The sequence below is a fragment of the Peromyscus leucopus genome, unplaced genomic scaffold, assembly GCF_004664715.2.
Source record: "Peromyscus leucopus breed LL Stock unplaced genomic scaffold, UCI_PerLeu_2.1 scaffold_168, whole genome shotgun sequence".
NCBI classification, from domain to species: domain Eukaryota; kingdom Metazoa; phylum Chordata; class Mammalia; order Rodentia; family Cricetidae; genus Peromyscus; species Peromyscus leucopus.
Genome location: NW_023504864.1, coordinates 9,218 through 29,925, shown reverse-complemented (window position 1 = coordinate 29,925; position 20,708 = coordinate 9,218). Strand labels below are relative to the sequence as shown.

The window sequence follows — 20,708 nt, the reverse complement described above, 5'->3', positions numbered from 1 at the left end:
TGTGCTTTGCATTCATATTACAATCTGTAGCAAGACAGAGACCAATTAAAATTACGTAATTGGCTTGGCAAACATTCCTAGATAGGGCCAGGCTTGACACATCAGAACAACATTTCAAACAAAATCTCAATACAGAGGTATCCACCAAACGCTCTGTACATAATTTGTTTGGTTCGAGGCCACTGAGACATCTTGATAGGGTGGTTGACACTAATGCCTCCAGGCGGAGGAGCTACATGCATGTTGACTCAACGCAGGAGCGTGGACGGGAACTGATGTGAGGCCGTAGTTCAGGCGTGACGCACGATACTAGTGACCCCGGTCACTCAAAAGCTCTATTCCTTCAAAATAACCTGCCTCTACTTACCATCGATATAGGTTAACGTCTCCCTGAATCTACATACATAAATTCAATGAGGCACATGTGCCACAACATTCAGTTTATATCTCCTTTACTTGTCGGCTACAACCAAACGGCAGTGGAAAAACATGTACAGCATGGGGATAGTATTTCACAACAGAATCACGCTGAAAACTGTGGCGGACAGCACGAGAAGCGACGTTTCCGATAAGTCCGTCGGGTAGAAACAGATGTTTCCCTCGTCGTACTGAGAACTGTAGGCTCTATGAGCATTACTCCTTGCACGTGCGCTCGATCTTGCCAGTTCTCGCTGCGTGTCTGCTGGACAGAAGGCTTGCAAGAAGAACATCCCACAGCCAGGCCCTCTCTCTATCATGTAATATGTCATGATGTACACCCACTACATCGCCCGCTCGCAGCCGCACTCGCGCTTACGACACTCTCACCTCGCTCGCACCGCCGCGCAGCGGTCACCCACACGCGCAGCCCCATTGCTTCTCTTTCCATCTAGCCAACATCGCCCTTCCGCAGACCACTCACACAACTCTTCTCACCTCACGCACACGCCACGCACACTCCGATCCTTTTTCTCTGAGGAGAGAGTGAGATATTACCACCGCGAGCGCGAGCGAGAGCCGCGCCACACGCACTCGCCCCACTTCCCCTCATCTCACTATATATTCGACTACGAGACACTATCTCAGCTCTCTTCTTCACCGGTCGTCGATCGCGAGCAGTGCGCTCTACATCTTACTCTCATATTATATTTATATATATACGTCTCTCGCGCTGTCCGTGAGCGGGCATGCGTATGCATCTGACAATGAATTCCTGGGCTTACGGCATTATACCACTCTCCACTGCTTGGCATTGCGCGCGATCCGAGTCGTATCTGTATGTGCGGTGTGCTCTCTTTTCTCTCTCATAAGAGTCTAATGGAGAGTACAATCTGAGAGTCACTAGCATGCATGATCGACATCACCATATCACTCACACACTAGGCATATGGAGACTCACGAGTACACGAGATTCCCAGTAGTAGTGAGTCTGTTGCACCCAGGATCTTGTGGCCAATTTGCGTTCTCGCATGCTGCCAATTTTTCTCTCCCCATCCTGAAATATAGCGTGTCCTAGTTTGAGTCTATTTATTGCACTTGCTCTTCTCTACACCACAGACTCTTCACTGCCCATACAAATCATCATAACATTTCATTTTCCCAAGCATGGCCACAAGGTCCAGCACTCAGTTTCAGACCTCTTCCGTCTCCTGATTGTCCTTTCCAGGCTCTTCACCCTATCACGCGCTCTGTGGGTCGTTTTACTATCACAAACCGCCTTCCACCTCTCTTTTATCAAGGGTATAGACAATGGCGTTACAGAAGCCAGTCAGGACTCCCTAAAATTGAGAAATTCACTAATAAACAAATAGCCAGCCGCAATGGATGAGCAGTTTTGGCTTGGGCACGTGGCAAGCGGCAGCGGCACAGTTGTTACTCTCCGCTTTTAATTTTAACAACCTTTGTTAACAAAGCCACTTACCTGATACATCCACAAACCCTTCATTTTATCATTGGCAGACAGTTAGTGTTGACCTTTTATGGTCTGAACATGTTTGTGTCCTGCCTCCCGAGCTTGGCAAGTTGAACCCTAATCTGAAGGTGACAGTATTATGTGTTGCCTTTGGGGACATGGTTGGTCATGACATCAGGGTTCAGGAAGGGGATCTGTGTCCTTAAGAAAGGAGTGGTCCCCAGCTCCATCTTGTCACTGTGCACCTTCATCCAAAATGTTGAGCAGAGTCTTACAGGCCTTCAGATTTTAAGTTCATGTGAGGACCTAGAGAGGATGGCCATATATGAGTCAGAAAGAAGGCTTTCAGCAGGCATCAACCTGACCTTGACTCTGCGAGTGCCCAGCCTCTAGACTCATGTGAATCACCTAGCCTAAAGGTTCTGTGCTAGGAGCCTGACTGGACAGGGACTAGTGGTATGTGGCTGTTAAACATTACGCAGTGTGACCAACCATCTCTCTTTTTCTCTCTTTCTTGGGAAAAGGAATTGCTAATGGAGGTAAGACTCTTCTAACGATTGCAGTCAACAAATCATGGAAGAATGAGAAAAAGCACAGTATATGTCTTAAGTCCTTAACTCAAACTTCTCAAATCTCAATCCAAACGTAATCATCATTATATTAGATGCTAAAGTAATTACGCATTTCCACAGGGTGCTATTAACAACAGATTACTTTCTAGCCGTGAGAGGAGAGGGTATCTACATAACAAAGGAATCAGGCTGCTGCACCACACAATAATAGATAGATACTTGTGTGGTCTGGATGGTGTCTTCTGGAAGAAGTACACTTATCCAAAATTTTGAACTGGAACCTGACAGCTTTCAGATTTAATTTCTGTTTTACAGGAAACTTAGAATAGGTAAAGGAAAACATTACATAATACTATGATAAAGGAATTAGAAAAACCCAGGATGTGGGATATTCTGAAGAACAACCCCCGTCGAATGAGGAAACCTAGTGACAGGTGGGGGTATAATAACATAATCAAGGAGTTGGTGTGCGTCATAGTGTTGACTTATGCCCCAATTTATCCACTTGTACATATCAAGTATGGACAGGTTTGTATATATAAATATATTATATTCAATAAAGCTGTTTAAACAGATCCTGGAGATATTATATCCAGTTACTGGAATAAGGCCTCTATGTACTTGAAAAAGATGTTGTGGTAAAGTTGGAAAAAGCTGAATATTATAAATAAATAAATAAATAAATAAATAAATCTCTGTGTGTGTGTGTGTGTGTGTGTGTGTGGTGTGTGTGTGGTATCATTATTACAATTCTTTTATGCTATATTTTGATCATGCTTTTCTCTCCTCCCAATTTCTCCTAGATCCTCCCCACCTCCCTGTCCACCTAATTTTATGTTCTCTCTCTCAAATCAAATAAACAACAACAACAACAACCCGTATCTTAAGCAACTTGAGTGTGTTAGTCAGGAACTGTCCATCTAGCATTGCATTTGATCTTAAAATTTGCTTGTGATTGTCTCCAGTGGGTGCCTGTGTGTGCAGCTGTTTTCCGTAGGTCCCTCTGCCTCCCCCCCCTGGTCTTTTGGTTAATGATTACTGACAAGCAATGGTTTGCAAAGCAATTTGAGGATAGAAGTTCCATGCAATTTTATGTGTACCATGGCTTGATTGTATCCTTTGAGTAATATCTGAAATCCTTCCTTCCTGGTGCTCTGAAAGCTGACGGCCTCAGGGTGCCATGACAGTGGTCGATGATGGAGAAGTGTAATGTAATAGTCATCTCTGAGCTCTCTGTGTTTTATTGTATTTAACGGAAGCAGCACACTTCTTGAACCCATGAGTCACAGAAGTATAGTGTGTGCACTAACTGTATTTGAGATCCAGCTCAGACAGCTAGACTTCCTTACTGCATTCAAGGCAGTCATGCAATCACAGAATTTAGAGTTAGAATGGGTAGCAAGAAAGTCACCTACTTTAATTTGGTAATATATGATACTATTGGTATCATTGGTAGCCATGGTTTTCAAACTTTAGCATGCTTTATAATCATATAGAGAGCTTTCTAACAAGTGTGTCACAGTGCATCACCCCAGGATCCATTTTAGACCCGACATAAGATGTTGAAAGCTTGAATCACATCCGTCACCTTCATTCAACAGGGATATGATTTCCCTATTTGTTCCTTATCCTGCTAATCCCAAACCTAGCACACCACACAGCTGTTGACCATTATAAAACAAACCTCAGCATCATGGTCATGTTAACAGGTTCTCCAATCACAAATGTTTTATTTAAGCAACAAACTCACACCCTTAGCAGGAAACCCAAAAGATAACACTGTTCAGACCTTAAAGCCATTATTCCATATGCTCCCTCCCACCCCCCACCCTCCCCGCCCCCATCATGTCCCATTGTCTGATGGAGCTTCCTGTTGCCTCTGTGCTTTCTGGAAGTCTCCTGCCAGCACCCAGGCCCTCTCTGTGATCTGTGAGTAAGTCAGTTGCATGAATTCTTTATTCAAACCCTCCTTGGGTCCTACCTGATACTCACAGGCACTTCTTCCTGCCCCAACAGGCTCTCCAAATGAGTCATATCTTGGCTTATGGTCACTCTGGACAGAGAGACCTCAAGATCAGATTAGAAAGAGAACTAACAATAAAAATTACAACCTAGTGTTCATTGCAAGGTAGGTCCACTGACAGCAAATCCCTAGCTGCTTTTATCTGAAAATGCTTTACCTGTACTGACAGACGTTTTAGCTGTGTATAGAATTGTATTCACAGATACCTCTTGGAAGAAATAGATTTTTTTTTTTTTAAAAAAAAAGAACATTTTGAAAGATCCTCAGATACTGCTTGCTATTCTATTTTCCAGTTCCCATATTTAAAGAAGTCGGTTGGCATTTGAATCATTGCTCACTTGCTACATCCTTTATCTTTTCTGACTGCTTCCAACACCTTCTCATTTTCAACAGGCACTATCATATGCGCAAGAAGTTTACTTTAAGTATATCCTCTCCAAGTCTCTGTAAAATCTCCAAAATCTATTCATGTAGGACTTTCTATATGTCTAGGATATTTATGTTATTTATTTTTTTTAGCATCTGCATGCACACCTGTCTCTGTGTGGGGGTTAGTACATGCACCATGGGGTGCTCATGGAAGCCAGAAGGGAGTGTGGGGTCCTTTGAGCCGAAGTTGTCTGATGTGGGTGTTAGGAGCTGAAGTGTGGTCCTCTGCAAGACACTACATGCTCTTAACCACTGAGCCATCTCAATAAGTTTGCTTTTTATGATTTTTCCTCTCTTCTTTCTACTCCTTGTGGAGCTCTTTTTTTTTTTACCAGTTTTATTGATTTCTATCAGTTTATATTCAAGTTAAAATAAAAATCTCCATTATCTTTATTCTAACACTGCCCTTGAGGCCCACTGAACAGGAGGGAAATGATGTCTGGCATTAGAAACCTAGGCAGCTTTCTGAGGCTAGCAAGGGCATGCATCTTAGAAGAGAACCTACTGTTATCACTTTGCTAGACCAGCACAAGACCCAACTAAGTTCTGAATTTCATCCTTATAACCCACAGACAATTGTAGCTATCCATCCAAAAAGCTTCTCTTTACAGCAAATGGAGCCCTGGGCAGGGAACCACATCTGGACACAATGCAGAGATCAACATGTCTTGTGGAGCCCAAACCCTAGTAGAGACATCCACACCACAGCTCCCGAATCTGTGGCTCAGGGAACACAGAGAAAGAGGAAGCAGAAAGATTGTAAGAACCAGAGGACCAGGAAGTCTGCCGTCCAACAGTCTCTTCTAGAAATGTGTGTATAAACAAGACCAGAAGAATGGCTGTATCGACAGACATATTAATGTGGAAGGGGAAAATCTCATGGGGTCTCACTCCTAGAAAAAGAACTGTAGGCAACTAATGACTGCTGAGAGGAGAATTAGCTTCTCCTAGGGATGAGCCTTCTGACTGGCTTTCCAGTACAAAGTGGTCAGCCCTAAACTGTACACACAACACACACACACACACACACACACACACCAGAAACAGAACTAGCAAGTTGAATTTATATACTGTGTGCCTCTCTTTCTTCATCACTCTCCATGTTGTTTTTTTGAGATAGGGTCCCAAATATATGTAACAATAATAATCAAAGAAAAGAGGCTATAAATTTGAGAATGGAGGACACATGGTATAGATTAAAGAGAGGGGACAAGGGAGGCTCTGGAGAGAGGAGAGGGTGGGGTAGAAATCATGTGATTATACTTTAATTAAAAATATTAAAAATTACTAATACCTTTATAATAAAACTGTCATGTCATATAAAGAACAAAACAAAGTAAGACATTTAGTGTGTGTGTGTCCAAACCATGGCACATGTGTAGCAGTCAGAGAACAACGTGTAGGAATCAGTTCACCCCCTTCCACCATATAGGCTCTAGGGCTTGAAACTCAGGCAGTCTGGCTGGTGGCCAACACCTTTCCCTGCTGAGTCATCTCAGTGGCACCTGTGTCCAGTATCCTTTTTTATTTTTTAAAGAAACTAAGCTCTAAATTTTCTATTTAAAACTCACTTTCTATTTCTGTGCTGGTGTTTTCTATTTTATGTACTATAAGCATATTTTTTTTTCTTCATGTAATTTGGAACAATTTGAAGTCTACTCATTTCAATATCCAAGTCCCTCTGCCTCCACTGAACATCTTTCTTTCCTTGGGAATGGATCACTATTTCCTGTTTCTAAAAACAAAAAGAGAAATAAAAACAAGCAATCCTCTTAAAACATTCTGGGAGCTATGGATAGATATGGGTGAAGTATACATGTGCAGTTAGTAGAGAACCGCAAGGATTGATGCTCAAACTAGCCGATGGGGAAGTGGAAGTTAAGACAGTGCTGACACACCTCTGCACACAGAATAGCTGAAACTGACGAGGGGAGCTTGAGAAAGAGGAAAATGGTTGGGGGGAGGGCTTCTGGGAGGACTGCTTTTGTAACACTGCTAGTGGAAAACTGGGGAAAAGGGGGTGGTTTGCTGTTTTTCTTTTCTCTTTACTTTTGTGTGCACCCGTGTGTGTGTGTGTGTGTGTGTGTGTGTGTGTGTGTGTGTGTGTGTGTGTGTGTGTGTGTTGTATGTACTTGCTAGTTTTGGGTATATGAACATGTGTGTGTACTTATAAAACGCCGGATGTTGCTGTCTAGTATCTTGCCTTGATCACTCTCCACCTTTAAGTTCTGAGACAAGAGTGTCTCATTGAAACAAAAGCTCATTGACTTGGCTAGACTGGCTGGCCAATGAGCTTCATTGATCCATATTTCCACTACAAAGAAATTTGGGAAAATCTCCATAGAATCATACAGATCAGAAAAAACAAACAAACAAACAAACATATAATCTAAAAACTTACACATAATATAGTTTTATTTTTGTAACACTCCTCTGAGATGGCAAAATTACTGAAATGGAGAATAGACAAGAGATTTTTTTGGTAGATATGCAAACAATCACACATAAAATTATGTGAAGCTGAAAACACACATGTGTGCACACATATAAACATGTACAAGTAAAATTGGACAAATATGGAGTTAAGATTGGTATGTTGTCTCACTGTCAAGATCCTGTGTGTAAAATATATCACCACAACTGGTTAAGGGATACATGGGGTCTGTTTGTATCACTTCAACAGCATGTGGAAAGAGAGATGGGCCTATGCCAGACACATCAAAATGTGGTTACTGCATTCTCTGAAACACGTGTTAACAAACCAAGACTGATACGTCAATGTTTTTCCTGCTATTATTTTTCAGAGTTCCTCTTTCATGCAAATTTTATTTTAGATACAATTCATATATAACAATAATTTTGAAATTACATAATTAAATGCATGTTGACAAATGCATCACCAATAATCTCCTTGTGAGACAACTCCCATAATCAGTATTCCTCATCCTGCTAGCAATCAGTTCCTAGGCCTTGCCATAAAAATAGGCTTTGTGATACCATAGTTTTGTATGTTTAGGATTTTGTTAAATGGTGATTCCATCTTTCAAGGGCCGCCATACAGTCCTTCACTACAGCCTCTCCTCCTGCCCAATTCTCCTTTCCCTACTTTCTGACACGTGTCGATTCCAGGAGAAGCTCCCAATAAACCTGTCTGCAAACCTCACCTCTGAAGGTGCTGCCTCGGAAATCTGATCCACACACTGATGTGCTTTGATTTTATTTTCAAGTACTGAAGTTTCATGATTTGGATATTAACTATCTCCCAAAGGTCCCTGTGCTGAAGGTTTCTGACACTACTGGTGGGTAGTAAGAGGCTGACTTAGTGAACTGAGGTTACTGGGTGTGTGCCCTTGGAGGAGGTGTAGAGTTAGAAGGGTACTGCCCCAAGCTTCTATGAGGCCAACAGCTGCTCCCAGCACACACTCCCAACTGTGTACTGCTCTCCAAGCCTGCTAATGGATCAACTAAGCATGGGCCCAAACCTCAGAAACTGTGAGCCAAAAATATGACTTCCTTCCTTATAAGCTGCTTACCTCGAGTGTTCTGTCACAGCAACAGGAAGCTGGCTAACTCCCAGGGCATGTTCATTTTGATTCATCACAATCTTTTATCCCAACCAGGATTCATTGTACCAGAATCATGCAAATATTCCCTTCAAAAACCTAGGGGTACTTCTTTGGGGAAACACCAAATAGTGGATGATGCTGGTGCAGTGGGAGGGACTGGAGGGACTGGAGGAACCAGAGGACCCGGTGGCCCAGGATTGGAAGGCTGGGGCAGCTTCTGCAGATGATTTAGCAGTGGTTTTAGGGGCCGTGGACATGATTGAGGCCAGCAGTGATCAAGGCCGCGGGACTCGTCGAGGTAAAACTGAGAACCAGGGGTGGATCCTCGTCCCAAGCTGAGCTACCTTGTTAAGGACATGAAGATCAAGTCTTTGGAGTGGTGCTACCTGTTCTTCCTGCCCATTAAGGGATCAGAGATTATCGATTTTTTCCTGGCGCATCCTAAAAGATGAGGTTCTAAAGACCATGCTATGCATAAGCAGAATCCAGCTGGCCAGCAGACCAGGTTCAAGGCTTTTGTTGCTGCTAAGGACTCCAATGGTCACATTGGTCTTGGTGTTAAGTGCTCCAAAGGGGTAGCTAGCGCCATCTGAGGGGCCATCATCTTGGCCAAGCATTCCATTGTCCCCGAGGGAACAAGATTGGCAAGCCCCACACTGTTCCATGCAAAGTGACAGGCCACTGTGGCTCTGTGTTGGTGTGACTCATCTCTGTCCCCAGAGGCACTGGCATCGGCTCTGCTCCTGTGCCCAAGAAGCTGCTGCTTATGGCCGGTATTGATGACCCCCACACATCAGCCAGGGCTGCACTGCCACCCTGGGCAACTTTGCCAGGCCACCTTTGATGCCATCTCCAAGACCTACAGCTAGCTACCTGACCCCCGACCTCTGGAAAGAGACTGTGTTCACCAATCTTCTTATCAGGAATTCACTGACCATCTTGTAAAACCCATACCGGGTTCTCTGTTCAGAGGACCCAGGCTCTAGCTGTGGCCCTCACAGGAGGGTTTTTATACAAGAAAAGTGAATTAAGTCTATTAAAAATAACAACAGCAAAACTAAGAGTAACATCTTCGTTTTGTTTTTATGATTCTCCCATTGGATAGATTTCAAAGTAGCTAGATCAATTTCCTTTTTTCTGTTAACTGTCTTTTTGCACTCTCAAGAATTTCTTAGCTTGCCATGGTTTCATTCCTTCACATGAAGCTATCAGTTAGACCTTTTTTTTTTTTTTTTTTTTTTTTTTTTTGGTTTTGGTTTTTCCGAGACAGGGTTTCTCTGTGTAGCTTTGTGCCTTTCCTGGATCTCACTTTGTAGCTAGGCTGGCCTCAAATTCACAGAGATCTGCCTGGCTTTGCCACCCAAGTGCTGGAATTAAAGGCGTGTGCCACCACCACCCTGCCAGTTAGACCTTTATAGCTGGCACTGCCCACATATGTCACTCATTTCTTACCTAGCAATATTCCTCTGCTTTTATTCCTCTGTTTTTTCTCTTAATTATTTTCTAAACATCGGTTGAGTTCAGGACTGCCTTTTTTTTTTTTTAAATGAATTTCCATAATGTCAGGTGTGTCTTGGTTATGTATTTGTTTTATGTGTGTGTGTATTCTATTTTAACTCTCCTAGTCTATTTTAATAAATGCTTGCAAAGAGATAAGGAATGGGTCAATCCTGCCTCAAGTGACCGTGGAAACTGAAACTCAGCTATTCTTCAACAAGGTATTCAATAGTTGACATTTTAGGAGGTTTTCTGCTTCTCTGGGTTTTGTTATTAAACAATACACCACCGTTCCTTTCTTGTTCTGGTAATGTCATTGGTCATGGCTCAGAGAATCAGAGATGTTTTGCAACACTGGGTGTGTGGCTAATGATTCACTTTCCATACACTATTTACCTATTTAAAATTTCCAGTTTTTATATTGTTCACCTTTAAAGCTATAGCTACTAGTGGGTGGTAATAAGAGTTCATAACCTCTAATTTGATTAAAGAGTCTGTTATATCTGTCCTGTGTTATTTGTATCCTTGTGGTCTATTTGATTCAGCAAATTTGGTAGCCTCTCTGACAAATAAACACCTGCCTCTCCTAGCGTGTTGCTCATAACCACTGAACATCTCTCTCTTCTTGTGCTTAGAGACCTTTGCTTAGTATTTCTGAATGCAGGGTAAAGGTTTTTTTTTTTCCAGCATGTTCTCTATGAAAGTGCTCCAAATCTGATCTTCATTTCCAAGAGCAAAAAGATTTATCTTTTTATTCTTTCCTGTTGGGTTCTTCTCAAATCCACACCTCAGTAATTGTTTTCATCTCCCAATTTTTTTTTTTTTTTTACAGAAGAGTTTCTATTATCGATGAATATTTTGTCCTCTCACATAAGTCAAGTTCCCATATCCCATACCTACTTAGTAGCTATGAGAACATGGGCAGATCATGTCATCTCTCTGAGCATGGGTTCCTCAGTGGCAAAGTACTAAGGCTCAGGTTGTATCCACTTCATAGCAGTAACACAGGACTGGAATGAGGTATCAATTGCACCTATCTTGGGTTGATACTTGGGGATCAGTAGATATTCAGGATGTCAGTAATTATAGTGATGATCATTATCATCATCTTCACCATAACCACCATCATCATTTTCATTCTCGTCACCAGCATCATCGTCCTTATTATTGTCCTCATCACCGTCATCCTCATTTTCATTGTCATTCTTACATACAATGGCAAATACTTTGCCCAACGCAGTGGAAAAACATGTAGCAGGCATTTATGGGGAGAGATTCTGGAAGAGGAAATTCGGCAGAGCACCCTTTCCAAAGCCTCTGTAGGAAACACTGTTTCTGTCTACTGAAACTGTAGCTGAGCATTCCTGCAGGGGCGCCATTGGCCAGTTTGTGGTGCTGCTGGACAGAAGGGCTTCTAAAACCTGCTTACCGCGTCCTTTCTCTGGAAGTGATAACCTGCCAACCTCGGAGTGCTAGCAATTTACAAGGTATTGATTTCTCTGGCTTTTGCACTCCTTCCTAGAACACACACACACATACACACATTGTAAAACTTGTTTCTTCCTTTCTACAATTGGATTTCTCTTATTTTCTATGTTCTGACAATAGTCCAATTTCGATCTTTGCCCTAGAATTTTAGCACTCTGTTTTCCTTTTAAACCAGTTCTTTCAGTACTAATATCAGCTAATGCCCTAAACTCATCTCTACTGATATCAGTAATACCCCAATCCCTCCTCCACTGGAATCATCTGCTGCCCGGGCCTGTCTTCCTCAATATTGACTAATGCTTCAAATCCCCTTCACAGAGGGTGAGGTAGGGATGTCTTTGGGATACTAACTGATGTTAATAATGAAAGAATTAGCTGAAAAAGAAACATTGCAACACATTTCTGTAGCAAAGGTTAAAATAGTCTTAATAAAGCATTAAGGTTGGTTTAAAATACAACTTACACATATTACAGGCAACATTCCTAGACAACCTGGACCAGCAGCAGGTTGTTCTTCAGTAACAGGGTCCTGAAAGAAAGGACCAGGAGATCAAAGATAAGGGAACAGTTAAGTTTGGGATCAGGAGGTCTCCCACAAACTGTAGCTTATGCCAAGGAAGCTACTAAGAAGTACAGCATCTTGTATTCTATTTCCAGGGGAGAAGGGGATGAGGTCAGCAGAAACTATCACACAATGGGACAATGACAGTGAGAAGCTAATTAACAATGTTGCACAGAGGAAACACAAGTATCTCAAGAGCAGTACAGATTGAGCACACAGTGGCCTGGGATAGATAACCACAGCCCCACATGGTGGGAAGGGTTAAATTCAGAATCTGAAGTCACAGCTCCAAGACCCTGGCACCAGGTCATTACTGGCTTGGCCAAGCATATACCTGGTTTTGAGAAGTAGCTGTGTTCCATTTCCATCAGGGCCTCAGAGAAAAGCTCCCAAAGTCCTGGCCCCAGGCTGTTACTGGTTCGGTCAAGCGTGCTCTGGAGTTTGAGAAGGAGCTATGTTGCTTCTCCATGAATAAGGGCTGTAGGGAAAGCCTTGGATGAGCCCAGACCTCAACACTTGGGTTGTTATAGAGAGGAAGACATTCTGCTGAACACTCTGTGAGTGGTGCTTGTCTCAATGCTAAATAATCCAGGAGGTGGTTTCTACCCTTATTTTCATTCTCTGGATGAGGAAAAAAATAGACTTAATTGAGAAACTCAGGAACTCAAAACCACCTTTTACAGAGATAGAAATTATCTATTATCTGGGGAACATCATGCAATGTGGCAACAGAAGTGGATTCCCAGCTCAGTGAGCTCCTCCCCTGCTCTCAGCCTGTCTCAAATACTGTTCGCACTACAGTAGACAATGTGGGGAGAGGAAGAAGTGGACCCCTTGGACCTACACCACCAGGGGAGATAAATATGTTCAGCTGGCTGTGCTGTCTGGAGAAAAGGCAAAGTGAAGCCACCGCTAGCTTCTTAGTGTGTGTTGACCCCAGATTCTTTGCTCCCACAGTGTCCTAGAACTCTTGCCTGGCTTCCACACTCCAGAGGGATGCTTTTGTCTACAGGAAATCATCAAATAGATTGCTGTTGAGACAGGATGACAGCAGTAGAAAGGCTTATTCCACAGTCTTGTTGGTGTGCAGTGGAGTGAGTCCCGAATACAGACATCTTGCCTGTTGGTCCCATGATTTATTAGGAGAATTATAACAGCACAGCTGTAGGCAACTGTGATTGTGTCCTGAAGGGAGAGAAAGATTCTCAGTTCCATTCAGTTCTGGGGAAACAGCTCTTCTAGGTGTCCAGTGGGGAGAGGACAGTTCCATACCGTGTGATCTATCTGTGGTCATTCAAAGCTGCCTTGGATCTGGAGGAGGGAAGGGGAAGACTCAACTCTGAGAGCTACAAGCGCTTAGCAAACTAGCTCATCAACTGGGAAGCAGGGGTGGGGTGGGTCTGATTTCTGAGAGAGGGGGAAGGGCACCTAGAGGATCTTCAAATTGCTGGATCATGTGTACCATGTTACTTTAGATGAGGAAACTCAGCCCTGCCCTTTCTTAACTGCCAATTTCAGTGTACTGATGGGGAAGCAAAGATTGTAACTAGAACTGTTAGTATTCGCTTTTATAATATCATGTGTAATTGTGGTCAAAATAGTTTCAAATGAATTGGAGAGAATGATCAAAATAGAGTGAGGTATTGTAATGAAGAAGTTAACCAAAAGAGTATTGCAAATCAATTAATCAATTTGTTCTGTGCAGACCTTAAGAATTTACAAGATGTCCATGCACTTTTTACATTTATTAATGTAGACAGTATTGCCTGCTTTTATGGATGAGGCTCAGGTGGGTCACATGTCTTGACTAAAGCAGAAGAAATCAATAAGTAACAGACGTAAGAAGAGTCTCGGTGGTGAGGGTGACCCTTCATCTCTTTCCATTAGTTTTCGAAATCTGCTGTATGAGCAAATACCTTAGGCAAACTTTCTATTTAGGAAGCATAAATCTTGTTTATCAAAATAGGAAAACGGTTACCTCTCCCCCACTTCTCTCTGTGGATTCTGCTTCCCTTTTTGTCCCTGGGTCCTTTGCATCTGCCCATTTCGTTGGTTTTGCTGGGGTTGCTTGGTTTTTGCTTTTGAGACAGAGGCTCAACAGTCCAGTCCAGGTGGGCTGGGAACTCACTGTGGAGCACAAGCTGCCTCCCACTCACCGTCTTTTCTGCCTCAGCCCGAGTGCTAGGACTGAAAGCATGTGCTTCCCAGACCTCACTGCCTTATACAACACTTACATATGAAACTCTCGGCCCATTAAAAATGCAAAGGAATATTTATTATTGTAATTATAAAATGGAACAGCAATTATTATGAAAGCTGTTCACTTGATGCATACAATAATTTAAAAGTTCAAAATAGCTAAATAAATGTGTACAAATGAGCAGTTTTCATAAAATGAAGAGAAATTGTGTTAGGTGGATAACTTTAGGAAGTTACCCTTTCTCTACAAATAAATATTCATAAGAATTTAAAGCAGAATAATAAAATTACTGTGCCATAATTATTTATAGATTTATTCTATGTACATTAAATTAAATAAGGTTTAAGAATGTAATTTAAATTTTAATTATGCAGTTCCATGTAAGCCATGCTTTTATTTATTTATTTATTTTTGCTCATTCCTGTGGGAGTTCTTCACATCTTGTAAGCATGGATTAAGAATGTCAGTTTGTGACCTCTAGATTTTAAGGAAAGGGACAACTCTAAAATTAGATATGAAAAAGTAGGTAATAGGGCTGGAGAGATGTTTCTGTCAGTAAAGTGCTTGCTGTGAGGGCAGGGAGACCTGAGTTGTGATGCCTAGAACCTTTAATTAAAACAAACAGGGGCTGGAGAGATGGCTCAGCAGTTAAGAGCACTGGCTGCTCTTCCAAAGGACCAGGGTTCAATTCTTAGTAGCTCCCATCAGCTCACAATTTGCAATTCCAGTGCCAGGTGATCTGACACCTTCTTCTGGCCTCTAGACCACCAGGCACAGAAGCAGTGCACAACACCATACACATAAAATAAAAATAATAAAAAGAAACACACACATGTAATGTAGCTTTAGTATTATGTATTTAGGAGCTATGATCTAGGTGCTGGCATGTCCACTACTATTTGAATACTGTTGTCCCTAGGCTTTTCTCTCAGAGCAGTATGAGTGTGTACATATGTGTGTATGGGTAGAGAACTCATATGTGCAAATATAAAGAATGTACGTATATTCCTAAGTTCACATAGATGCACCACAGAGCCTTGTCATCACCATCCATAGCTGATGCTCCTTCCTTACAGGAACACCCTACTCACTAGTGTGTTGTGTGTGTGTGTGTTTGTGTGTGTGTGTGTGTGTGTGTGTGTGTGTGTTGTGTAGCCCATCTGTGTGCAGGTACGCATGAGCGAGCGTGCATGTGGAGGCCAGAAGTCAGTCTCAGGTATCGTTCCCTAGGAACCATAACACCCTGATTTTTTTTTTTTTTTCAAATAGAGTCCCTCACAGGCCAGGAAGTTGCTGATTAGGCTAGGCTGGCTGGCCTGGAAGCCCTATGGATCTGCTTGCCTCTACCTCCCTGTCTCTGGGATTGCAGGTGTACTCTACCTGCTCATCTTTTGTTTCCGAGAGACTGAATTCAGGTCCTCATGCTTACAAGGCAACCAGTTTACCAACTGTGCCTCTTCCCAGCCCCTCTCCTCACTATTTTTAATCAAACTCCTACCCAGTCTGCACTGGTGCTGTGGATGCTTTGCTCTTGATACACATGACCCACCACTGTAAGACCCCTTTCTTACTCCTGGCTGCTATCACCGCTGCTGTCCATCTACTAGGCTCTACGATACGGCATCGTGTACACGATGAGCTTCTTCGTCCTTCCCAGCCTTTGTCACTCCTGCCCAGGTCCTGTCCCACTTCCCCACAGTGCTCTGCTCAGTACACAAGGCTCTGACTTTCCATGTGTATCTTTTCTGACAACTCACCAGCTCATCCACTCAGGAGGAGTCTCTCCTCACCCTCCTCTGGTTCTAACATCACTTGCCCAGGGATTCCTCAGCATTCTTCCACTGGCCACCTCCTCTCCACATTTCAGCTTGGACATAGGTAGTAGGATGTAGGATGTGATTGTTTAATGCAGAAGCCCTTGACTGCACTCAGGTTCCATCTCTCTCCTCTGGGGACACTGAGGCTCCCTAACTCTTGTACCAGGTACAGAGGTCCCCCTTCTTCTATCTACCTCAGGGCATAAGATCACTTCTCAGGAAGGGGAAGGAAGAAAGTAAAAGACAAGGCTCGTAGTTCTTTTTGAGACAAATTTCTCCTATCTGGCATGTTTTCTTTGCATTTTCATTCTCACAGTTTTCTTTCTCCAGGCTACTATACTTCTGCAGACAAATTTTGCCCTTAATATCTGCCATGAGTAATTTTATAGAATTGAAAAAGATTTACTGTGCAATATATCCTTAATTTGATCCTGCCCTTAGGTAATATAATCTGCTGAGAGATTTTATTGGCATCTGCCTTAAAATTGCTTTCAGACTTAAATTTTACTATTTGGGGTATAGAAGCAATTGGCTTTTTCAGTCCTGCAAAGAAGTCAATCCTTACACATCTTCACTTCTTTCATTTCTGCTTTCAAATTGGGAAATTCTTCCCTGGGCTTATTTCTTCTAAATACCAAGCCAAACATGAAAATATCACAAAGCAAACCTCTAACATCCTATTTTCCCTTGAGCTTTTGTCTCACTCACACAACAATCTACTTCTAAGTCACATGAGTGGACAGTTTGCTAAATACTGGTCGCCATATGACACATGAAACATAACCTTTCTAGCCTCAGATATCAGTTTCCTTGCCAAGGCCATCTGCAAAGTCAGGAGTATGTATTTTGGGTTGTGTTTGCAAGGGCATCCAATTTTTAGTAATGCAAGCTGCATTAATCACAACAGACTAATTCTGTTCTGAAAACAAACAATCCAGTTTGTTTTAAATCATCTATTTTTTTTTTTTAATCTTCACAATGAAATCAAAGTGGAATTTGTACACCTTTGTATAGAGTCAGTTGAGTCTATCCTGGGATTCTTTTCTCTCATTTGGCCAATTGATCACTTCATTTCTGAGAATGTGTCTCACTAGTTCATACTGGCCTAACGTTCAAGCTAAAGCCTTGAACTTGCTATGTAGCTGAGGATGACTCTATATTTTCATTGTCCTGCCTCTACCCTCTTGAGTGCTAGGATTACAAGCATGCACTGTATTGCCTGGTTTATTTGGTGCTTGGTATCAAACTCGGGCCTGCGTATTCTAGGCAAGCACTCTATTGACTGAGCTACATCCCCATTTCTTCAGCATTTTACTGCAACAAAAACTGATTTACTGATTGCATGACAGGTCTTGCTCTGGTGGTGGGAATGGAGTGAAGGCTCTACTTCACACAGACTCTCCTCTTAGTGACCCAGACTATCAAAGATGTTGCCATTGAGACTGGAGATGTGGCTCAGTGGTTAAGAGTACTTGCTGCTCTTGTAGTGACCCAGGTTCGATTCCCAGCCCCCACATGGTAGCTCACAACCATCTGTAACTCAGTTTCATGGGATCTGATACTCTCTTCTGGCTTCCACAGGCACAAAGCACACACATAAGGCACATATATACACTCAGGCAAAATACTCCACATAAAATAAAATGGATAAATATAATTTTAAAGTTTTACCATCTGCCACTGTGTCACCTGAAATGACCCATCTCTGGTTGTTTCAGCATGGACCAGAGACTAGAGAAGGGAGAAAAGTCTGTTTATTGCTGCAGACTAGACTTGACACGAACCCTTCATTGTCATATATCAGTGGCCAGAACTAGTTATATGATCTCAACTAACTGCAAGTGTGCTAAAAGTGTAGTCTTTCATGTACCATAAGGGAGACAAGATTGTGACCAGTTCTAGTCGTATCTTCTACATGTACATTTTATTAGCAGATTCCAGTGTAGGTCTCGGTTCATGTTGTTAGTTATGAAGTGTCTTTTCTACTACTTATCAGCAGACAATTATTGAGTACTTATGTTCTAGCTAGTCTTCTATAAACTGCAGATTTATGTATAGTAGTAAATATAAAAAAAATAAATGCCCACTTACCCTTAAACAGATATATCTATAATCTAGTCTGTAATGCATGTGAAATGGTAATGAATGCCATAGGGGAAAATTTAAGCAGAAACAACATGATCCTGGCATGGGAATAGGATTCATAAAGTTAAATATTTCAGTTGGAAATGCCTATTAACTAGTTCACTATGGGGTGCTGAATGGTAATCCCCTAAATACCCATGTCTTTATTCCTAGAACCTGTGACTATCTATGTATGGTGGTTTGAAAGAAAATGGCCCCCATTGGCTCATAGGGAGTGGCACTATTGGTAGGTATGGCATTGTTGGTGTAGGTGTGATTTTGTTGGAGGAAATGTGTCACTAGGGGGCGGCTTTGAGGTCTCAATGCTCAAGCAAGTCTAGTGTGACATTCACTTCCTGCTGCCTGCTGATCTGGATGTAAACTCTCAGCTCCTCTCCAGCACTGTTGTCTGCCTGCTTGCTGCCATGCTTCATGCCATGCTAGACCTCTGAAACTGTAAGAAGCCCCAATTAAATGTTTTCTTTATAAGTGTTGCCGTGGCCATGGTATCTCTTCAAAACAATAGAAACCCTAACTAAGACACTATGTACCGTCCATGGAAAATGAGCCTTTGAACAGGCGACCAGATTGAAGTCCATGAGATGGGATTATGTGTCATTCAGGTAAGCCAATGTGTTGCAGGAATACCAACAGAGTCAGATTCAGAACAGAAGCGTGACTATGGGAATCTGATAAAGAAAAAAAAAGAAGATGTTACGCTACCAGCTTTAGGAGTAGAGCAAAGGACCTGGGGTGAAGCAGTATGAGCAGCCCTAGAAGGCGAAGCCGTGACCGCCAAAGGGATGCAATGGCCGTTTGATATTTGACCTCGGAGGTCCCTCAGCTACAGAACTAACGATAATAAATACACATCATGTAAGACACCAAGTGCCCTGCTACATCAGCAATGGGAGACTGAAGAAGTGAAGTTGAGCCAAGAGCTAAAGGGCCGAGGAGGGAATCCGGGGATAGATGAGGAGGAGATTGGACGATGAAAGCTCCCGAGACAGCAGCGTGTCTGCCATCTACATGGGGGGCAAAAAGGGCGTCAGCGTGGTTGGAGCCAAGTGAAGGAGGGAGAACTTCTAGGGGAGGAGGAGAGAAGTGACACAGCCAGGGTGGCGGTGGCAGGGGGAGGGGGAGGGGGTGTTCAATGGTAGGCACTGGAGCATCTTGCCTTGCAGATTGTATTGGTGTGCCTCATATTTTAAGGAAACCCCTGCTTAAGAGTCAGTGATGCAGAACAGGAGACCTTTAGGCAGACACTAAAAATTATCCATACGAAAACGATGAGACGGTGAGAGGTGGTCAGGGTTGAGTTCTAGTCTGAAAACAGATTGTGAGAGATTCACTTCCAGATTGGATGTGAGATGTGATAGAAGAATACAGAATGACTCAAAGGTTTACGGTTCAAATAGCCAGATGGATAGATCACCACTTGCCAAGGTGAGAAAGAGTGTGTGAATTTGCAGAAGAGCAAAAGTTTAGTTATAGAGCTGTCGAGATGGCTCAGTAGTTAAAAGAACATATTGCTATTGCAGAGGACTGGTTTTTGTTCCAAGCAGCCATGTTGCATGGCCATAACATCTAACTTCAGGTCCAGGAGACCTGACACCCTCTTCTGGTCTCCAAAGGCTCCTGCACTCACATGGTGCACATAAATAGACTCGGGCACACACATACACATACACATTTTTAAAAGCTGAACTTTAAATATAGGTTTAAGATAACTAAGTGGAGACAGGAACCATTTACACACACTGGTTTGGTGTCCAGAAAGAGGTAAGCCCAAAGATACACATTTTCAAGTATCCAGTGTGTGCATGGACTGTAGCCATTGTATTGGATGAGATGATCAAGGGAGATCAGATCAAGAAGAAAAGAGGTCCCAGTGTTGAGCCTAGAGCACATTGCACTTTGGAGACTAGGAAAAGGAAGAATAACTAGCAAGGCAAAACAATGACAACAACAACAAACAACAACAACCAGAGAGGGTGCTGTGGTGAGCTAGGAGGGCACAAGAGGCTGTGCATCAACAGTAATTGAAAACCTTTTAGGGCTGAGTCAAATTCTTGTAAAAGGTGAAGCGACATTCAAACTAACCATCAGCATAGTAAAATTTAATGTTAAAGTCTATAACATGAAGGGATTCCCTCCCCACCACTCAGATTGAAGCTAGGGCCTCATGCATGCTCAGAACATGCTCTACCACTGAGCGACACTCCAAGCTCCTCTTTATTTTCTAATTACGCTCCACGGGCTATGCTATATTCTGTCATATGACACCATTTTAGTGCACATGATTCATTAAATCTTTGCAGTAATAGTCAAATCACTCGCTAATCTTTAGAAATTGCTTATTTGAAGGGGTTACCCTATCTAAATGATGGCCCTGTCCAAGCTATGCCATGATAAAGAGAACAAAATCAAATGTGCAGAAATTCTCTGCTAACTTCCCAGTCACTGACGACTTAGGGTGTCAAATTTATATCAGTAGTACTTATCAGGGTGCCAAATTCTCTCAGCTTCTGTTGAAAAG

The 20,708-nt window shown here is 42.5% G+C and overlaps 1 pseudogene; it reads left to right on the top strand.

The window, feature by feature from the left end:
* Positions 1-750: 750 nt before the first annotated feature.
* LOC119087168 lies at positions 751-9,467 on the top strand (annotated as a pseudogene).
* Positions 9,468-20,708: the final 11,241 nt, after the last annotated feature.